This window comes from Bos grunniens, chromosome 5, assembly GCF_055505025.1.
Source record: "Bos grunniens cultivar Pamir isolate PY7600 chromosome 5, Bosgru_T2T1.0, whole genome shotgun sequence".
Classification (NCBI taxonomy): domain Eukaryota; kingdom Metazoa; phylum Chordata; class Mammalia; order Artiodactyla; family Bovidae; genus Bos; species Bos grunniens.
In genome coordinates, this window is record NC_141169.1 from 33,996,665 (window position 1) to 34,005,268 (window position 8,604).

Below are 8,604 nucleotides of genomic sequence, written 5' to 3' on the forward strand. Positions count from 1 at the left end.
GAGTACACTTGTAGGGTAGTTTGAACATTCTTTGGCATTGCCTTCTTTGGGATTGGAATGAAAATGAAACTGACCTTTTCCAGTCCTGCGGCCCCTTCTGAGGTTTCCGAATTTGCTGGCATATTGAGTGCAGCACTTTCACAGCATCATTTTTTAGGATTAGAAATAGCTCAGCTGGAATTCTATAACCGCCACTGGCTTTGTTCACAATATGCTTCCTAAGGCTCACTTGACTTCATATTCCAGGGTGTCTGGCTCTAGATGAGTGGCCACACCATTGTGGTTATCTGTGACATTAAGACCTTTTTTTGTATAGCTCTTCTGTGTATTCTTGCCACATCTTCTTAATATTTTTCTAGTGCTTCTAGTTGTATAACCACAGCTTTTATTCCTATACAGATTCGGAAAATAAGAACATACATTATCTTACTGAATCTTTATACAATGTTAGTATATTAATAGATATTTGAGTCAAATCACAAAATTAAGTACCATTCAATAAGAACAATAAGTATTTAATTTATAGGATTTTCATATAAGAAAATAAAGAGAAACAGAAAAAATATGTGTATAGTGATGCTTATCACAGCGTTATTTATATTAACTGCATTATCTGAAATGTAATTGTAGCAAATAAATTATGGCACATTCATTAAAACATATTATCCTGTTATTAAAAGGATCCTTTTAAAAAGTTTTTGTGTCAGTGTTTTATTTTTAAATATTATTATTTATTAATGTATAATTGATGTATGATATTATATTCATTTTCAGTATAAAACAGTGATCAATAAAATACATTAGAAAATGCTCACCATGACAAGTTTAGTAACTATTTGTCACCAGAGAAAATTATTATAATATTGTTGACTATATTTTTTATGCTATATATTATATCCCTATGACATTTATTTTATAACTCAAAGTTTGTATTTGGTAATCTCCTTTATCTATTTTACCCAACTTCTCACCCCTCTGCTCTCTAGAAACCACCAGTTTGCTCTCTGTATTTATGTTTGTTTTTTTCTTCTTTTTGCCACATGGCATGTAGGATCCTAGTTCCCCCACCAGAGATCAAATCTGCATCTCCTGCATTGGAAGCACAGAGTCCTAACCACCGGACCGCCAGGGAAGTTCCTGGTTTATTTTTTTTTTCAGATTCAACATTTAAGTGAGATCTTACAGTATTTGTCTTTCTGTGTCTGATTTATTTCACTTAGCATAATGTCCCCTAGGTCCATTAGTGTGGTCACAAATGGTGAAAGTTCATTCTTTTTTATTCCTAAACAATATTGATTGTGTGTGTGTATATGTATAACACACCACATCTTCATCTGTCCCTCTATTGATGGACACTTGGTTCCTTTTATTATCTTAGCTCTTGTAAATAATGCTGCAGTGAACACAGGCGTGCATATACCATTTCGAATTTGCATTTTTGCTTTCTTCAAAAAAAATATCCAGAGGTAGAATTGTTGGATCATGTAGCAGCTCTATTTTTAATTTTTTGAGGAACCTCCATACTGTTTTCCAGAGTGGTTGTGCCAATTTACATTCTTACCAATAGTACACAAGGGTTCCCTTTTCTCTATATCCTCATCAACGCTTGTTATTCCTTATTCTTTTGATGATAGCCATTCTGACAGGTGTGAGGGGATATTGCATTGTGGTTTTGATTTGCGTTTTCCTGATGATTAGTGATGTTAGGTATTTTTTCTTATGTCTGTTGGCCATCTGTATGCCTTCTTTGGAAAAATACGTATTCAGGGTCTCTGCAAATTTTTCAATTGGGTTGTTTGGTTTTTTGATGTTGAGTTGTACGTTCAAGCTGGATTTAGAAAAGGCAGAGGAACCAGAGATCAAATTGACAACATCTGCTGGATCATGGAAAAAGCAAGAGAGTTCCAGAAAAGCATCTCAGTTCAGTTCAGTTCAGTCACTCAGTCGTGTCCGAATCTTTGCAACCCCATGAATCACAGCACGCCAGGCCTCCCTGTCCATCACCAACTCTTGGAGTTCACCCAGACTCACGTCCATCGAGTCAGTGATGCCATCCAGCCATCTCATCCTCTGTCGTCCCCTTCTCCTCCTGCCCCCAATCCCTCCCAGCATCAGAGTCTTTTCCAATGAGTCAACTCTTCGCATGAGGTGGCCAAAGTACTGGAGTTTCAGCTTTAGCATCATTCCTTCCAAAGAAATCCCAGAGCTGATCTCCTCCAGAATGGACTGGTTGGATCTCCTTGCAGTCCAAGGGACTCTCAAGAGTCTTCCCCAACACCACAGTTCAAGGGCATCAATTCTTCGGTGCTCAGCCTTCTTCACAGTCCAACTCTCACACCCATACATGACCACAGGAAAAACATAGCCTTGACTAGATGAACCTTTGTTGGCAAAGTAATGTCTCTGCTTTTTAATATGCTATCTAGGTTGGTCATAACTTTTGCTTAATTGACTACACCAAAGCCTTCGACTGTGTGGATCACAACAAACTGGGGGAAATTCTGAAAGAGATGGGAATACCAGACCACCTGAACTGCCTCCTGATAAATCTGTATGCAGGTCAAGAAGCAGCAGTTAGAGCTGGACATGGAACAACAGACTGGTTCCAAATAGGAAAAGGAGTACGTCAAGGCTGTATATACATCACCCTGCTTATTTAACTTATGTGCAGAGTACGTCATGCAAAATGCCAGGCTGGATGAAGCACAAGCTGGAATCAAGATTGCCGGGAGAAATATCAATAACCTCAGATATGCAGATGACACCACCCTTATGGCAGAAAGTGAAGAACTAAAGAGCCTCTTGATAAAAGTGAAAGAGGAGAGTGAAAAAGTTGGCTTAAAACTTAACATTCGGAAAACTAAGATCATGGTATCCGGTTCCATCACTTCATGGCAAATAGATGGGGACACAATGGAAACTTTATTTTTGGGGGCTCCAAAGTCACTTCAGATGGTGACTGAAGACTTGAAATTAAAAGACGCTTGCTCCTTGGAAGAAAAGTTGTGACCAACCTAGACAGCATATTAAAAAGCAGAGACATTACTTTGCTAACAAAGATCCATCTAGTTAAAGCTGTGGTTTTTCCAGTAGTCATGTATGGATATGAGAGTTGGACTGTAAAGAAAGTTGAATGCTGAAGAATTGATGCTTTTGAACTGTGGTGTTGGAGAAGACTCTTGAAAGTCCCTTGGACTGCAAGGAGATCCAACCAGTTCATCCTAAAGGAGATCAGTCCTGGGCGTTCATTGGAAGGACTGATGCTGAAGCTGAAACTGCAATACTCTGGCCATCTGATGCAAAGAACCGGCTCATTGGAAAAGACCCTGATGCTGGGAAAGATTGAAGGTGGGAGGAGAAGAGGATGACAGAGGATGAGATAGTTGGATGGCCTCACTAACTTGATGGACATGAGTTTGAGTTGGCTCCGGGAGTTGATGATGGACAGGGAAGCCTGGCGTGGTGCAGTTCATGGGGCCGCGAAGAGACAGACATGACTGAGCAACTGAACTGAACTGAACTCTATGAGTTCTTTGTATATTATGGGTTTATCATTTGCATGTATTTTCTCCCATTTAGTAGGCTACCCTTTCATTTCATTGAGTTTCCTTCTTTATGCAGAGCCTTTTTAGATTGATGGACTTCCATGTGTATTTTTGATTTTGTTCCCCTTTCCTGAGGAGACATCTCCAAAAAATATTGCTAAGATCAATGTCAAAGAGTGTACTGTCTATGCTTTCTTCTAGAAGTTTTATGGTTTGGGGTTGTACAGTTAAATCTTTAATCCATTTTGAATTTACTTTTATATATGGTGTGAAAAAGTAGTCCAGTTTGATTCATTTGCATGTAGCTTTCTTGTTTTCCCAGCATCGTGTATCTAAGAGGCTGTCTTTTCCTCAATGCACATTCTTGAACAGTTTTACTTCTTCCTTTGCAATTTATAACCTTTTAAATTCTTTTTCTCTGATTTCTGCATCTAGGATTACCAATACTATGCTGAATAAAAGTGATGAGAGTGTACATCCTTGTATTAGTCCTGAATTAGATATAATGCTTTTAGCTGTTGAGTATCCATGGACAGAGGAGCCTGGTGGGTTATAGTCCATAGCGTTGCAAAGAGCTAGGCATGACTGAAGCGACTTAGTAAAAAAAAAGAAAAAAAATTATGTTAGCTATGGGTTTGTCATATATCGTCCTTATTATGTTGAGGTCTGCCCACTTTGTTGTATGTTTTTATCATTGATGGATGTTGAATTTTGTCAAAAGCTTTTACTCAATAGATTGAGATAACCATGTAATTTTTGTCCTTCACTTGGTTAAGGTGGTGTGTCACATTGATTGATTTGTGAATACTAAACTATTCTTGCATCTCTGGGATAAATGCCACTTAATTAATATTTAAACATATCTTTTAATGTATTGTTGAATTTGGTTTTCTCATGTTTTGTGGAGATGGAAAGTATTAATGTTATGGGAAAATGAACAGGATACAATATTTGGTAAAAAATAGACACTGTTTTGTATATAGCATATTATCTCAATTAATGTATTTATGCATATGGGGAAATCTACCTAAATGTATCAAAATATTATTATTGTCACTGAATGATTGAATTATGAGTGATTCCTTTTGTAAACACTTTTGCATTTTCCAGTTACTGTAAAAGCTCATATTATTTTTGTAACTGTAAAATATATGAATGCTGGTTTTTAGAAAGAAATAGTAAATGAAGGGTGAAATAAGCGTTTTAAATTATTCTTCATTCAATCTAGTGACTCAGTTGTAAGAAACTCAGTCTGAGTATTTGTGTTTTTAGGAAAGGAATATGTAAGTCATATTGGCTTGTAAGTCTCATATTGGCTCTTTCTTGTCTACGTTTATAAACAGCTTAGTTTACAAACAATTTACAAACTTTTAGAGGCACCATTCACTTTCTGTTATAATCTCTGGGAGTAATAACCATTGCACTATCTAGATTAAGGTATATTCTGTTGCACTTTTCTGTTTACTTGGCTCCATCCCTTTCAAGACTGTGAAGTCCTTGAGGACAGAGCCAGTGTCCTTAGCACTTAGCTTAATGCTTGGCACACAGGCTAGAGAAATCTTTCAGCAATGCTCCTATGAGATATAACATGTCTCATAGCTTACTCTCCTACTAACTCCTCCAGGAAAAATTAGTTGCAAAATACATGCTTAAAAACCAAAGGAAATAAACCATTGTATACCTGATATAAAAACAACTATGGTTTGGGGAACCTCTCTCACAAAATGACAATTGGGGTTTAGAGCAGTTGCCCATGATTCATTCATCATTAGCTAGATAGCAAAAACACCGTGGGGCTGAAAGCATTTTTAGCTTGAGACAATAACCAGTAAAGCTCATCTTCCTATTCTCTACAGCTGGGGACTGCTTCTACTAAGAGAAACTGAATTTCAGAGAAGTTAACTCAACTGCCCTAAGGCACATAGTTAACGTACGCAGAGGCAGGGGCTTAAAACCAGGTCTCTGGACTCCAATGACAAAGCTTCATCAGTGTACACTACAGCACAGGCCTGCTGAGTGACTTCAGTGCGTTGGGTGAAAGTGAAAGTCACTCAATCTGACTCTTTGCAACCCCATGGACTATACAGTCCATGGAATTCTCCAGGCCAGAACCCTGGAGTGGGTAGCCATTCTCTTCTCCAGGGGATCTTCCTGACCCAGGGATTGAACTCAGGTCTCCTGCATTGCAGGCAGATCCTTTACCAGCTGAGCTATGTTGGGTGGGCTTTGACAACCCAGTTCAGTTCAATTCAGTTCAGTCGCTCAGTTGTGTCCGACTCTTTGCGACCCCATGAATTGCAGCACGCTAGGCCTCCCGGTCCATCACAAACTCCTGGAGTTCACTCAGACTCACGTCCATCGAGTCAGTGATGCCATCCAGCCATCTCATCCTCTGTCGTCCCCTTCTCCTCCTGCCCCCAATCCCTCCCAGCATCAGAGTCTTTTCCAATGAGTCAACTCTTTGCATGGGGTGGCCAAAGTTTGGGGTTTTTGACAACCCAAAACCCATAAAACACAAACGCTAGTCTCTAATCAACTCTAAAGTAAAAACTTATCAAATCCATCTGCTGAGCCAGGTCATTCTGAACCAAGAAAAGTCCTCAGATCAAGAGTCAGATGACAGGAATTCTCAGCAATAACCAAAAAGTCCCCCTCAACTTTTTACGTTGTTCCAAGAGAGAAAAATAAGTGGCTTAAATTCTGCCATCGGGAAAAGCCTCAAATGTCTACCCTGCCAGCTGCCCTTGGCTGTGGGGCAGCCTGAGCTGCTGGAATTTCTTGGCGGCTGGGCTGGTGCTGTAACATTCGCTAGCACTCCCTCCACGCATATTACCTCCCCCCACCTCCACCCCCGAATTGCCACACTGGACACTTGACCCAGGCTGTGTGTCCTCACTCAAAGGACACTGGCTGCACCAGTGGGAGCTCTGCAAAGATCCTCTGAATGACTCCCGAGGCTTTCCAGGTTTGACTGCCAAGGCTTATCCTCAGTAGCTTCAATGACTTACAATCAGGACAAGCTAAGCCGTCCCAAGAGTAAAGGCCAACCTAGACAGCTCTCTGATTTGTCCTCCACAGATTCTGAGCAATGCTTCAGTTATTTACAAAACCAGTGGTGCCTCATTTGGACCAGGCATGACACGACTTGAGTATGGGATACTTGAAGGTGAAAACACCACATACTAAAAGCCAAAGCCAAAAAATAAAACCTGATCCCAAGGTTGTCAAAACAATTCAATGCAACCTTAAACCCGGATCACAAGGTGACAGTGGGGAAACTCCTTCTTGAAACTCTCCTCTGAGTTCTTCAGCTGAGAACTTTTATAGAACCAAGTGGCAAACTCTAAAAGCCACCAGTCTTGTTATGCACAGGTTGAGTTATCTGACGTTCTTTCCATGTCCTTGAGAACTCCCTGAACTCCAGGATGTCTGGCATGTCCTTCTTTGTGCTCTCTAGCTAGCATCTGGTTCGTATTCGCCTTATTGCACATATAGTCCGTATCGCACGAGAGTTACACACCGGTATGGCCATTGCTTGGGGTTCACCCTCCATCCTCTGAAGATCAGGATCCTTGTACTGTTCTTCTCTGTTGACTTTCAACTAATACGGTGCTTGGCACTCAGTAAGTATTGGCTAAATGAACATTGTTACTTAAGCAGAAAAGCTTTATATACAAAACTTCTCCATCTACCACTCCTGCTCACGTGAATCTGATTACTTTCAGAGAAAAGGGAGAGCTTCAAAGGCAATTTTCACCTAATTAGTTAAGAGTATTACTTGCCCTAAAGAATCTTTTTTCTCCCACTAAAACAAAAATTATGGACTCTATTCTAGAACAGTCTAAAATGAGACAGTGAAACTTGAATAAAGGTAAGGTTGGCATTTTTCTTCTCTGGAAGTAAATCCAGGTTGATGATGAATGTAACCTGGGATGAGACCAAGTCAGCTGGCCTTGCTTATCCTGACACTTCCTGAGAGCCTGGGTGAGTTTTTGGATTATTTTGAGATTTGGTTTCCTCACCAAGGCAAGCCAGGGGTCAACTAAGGAATCCTGTCCTAAATATAGCATTCTTATTAATAAGTCCTCTGTGCAACTCTGAACTGAAGCTCCCTAATCTAGGCAAATAGGCTGCCTTTCACATACTAATACCAATAGAATTCCCAGAATGTTGGATTGAGAAAGCTCTATGGCTGCTTTTAGCTGTAGCCTCATGGCAGATGAATGGCAGCCACCACAAATGCAGATGGGGAATTAGGCCCTAGTTTAATCACTTCAGGCACAATTTAGTCACTTCCCAGAACAAAGTTGCTACATAGGAGCCTTAATCATTTCAACCTTGGGGAATGCAGAAATGATAAATTCACAAAAAATACCCTGAATTCAGAATTTCTTATCGAAAACAACCCTCAAAAAATTTACAGAGAAATGCCTGGGAGTTAAGAACAATAAAATGTCCCAGGACAGATCCTTCTCAGTGTGCCCTGGCAGGTCTGGCTGAGCATAATCCCCACAGGAGCCTGTGCTGTGGACTTGGAGTCACATCCTAAAAGCCAATTGCTGCCTGTTTGATTTGTGGATTGCACAGCCCTGACCTGCACACGGCAGTGGCAAAGGTGCTCTTTGCTATCATGGGGAATAATAAGGGAAAAACCTGCCAGGACAAGGCATATGGCAGAACTTGTTGAAGCCCTTTCTATTTCCAGAATTTAGGATTCACAAGGACCTCAAAAGCACCAGAGAGTCACTCTTAACTTATCCTTAGTGCCCTTAAGGGATTATTTGCATTTTTTGACCTACATGACCTACCCTAGGTACTTCATAGAAGCATATCTAAGTGTTTTACTTCCTTGGTAGAGAGTTCATCTCCCCATCTACTGCTCTCCACTAGCCCCCACAGCCATGGTTCATTTAGATGGACATATAGGAAAAGAAAAAGTTGGAATCCTCAAAAAAGAAGCAGGACATTGACAAGGTCATCTTCACCATTTAAGTGAACGACGTAAATATTAGGTCACATGAGTGGAAGTAACACTAATATACTTTTTAAGTTGCTGCAC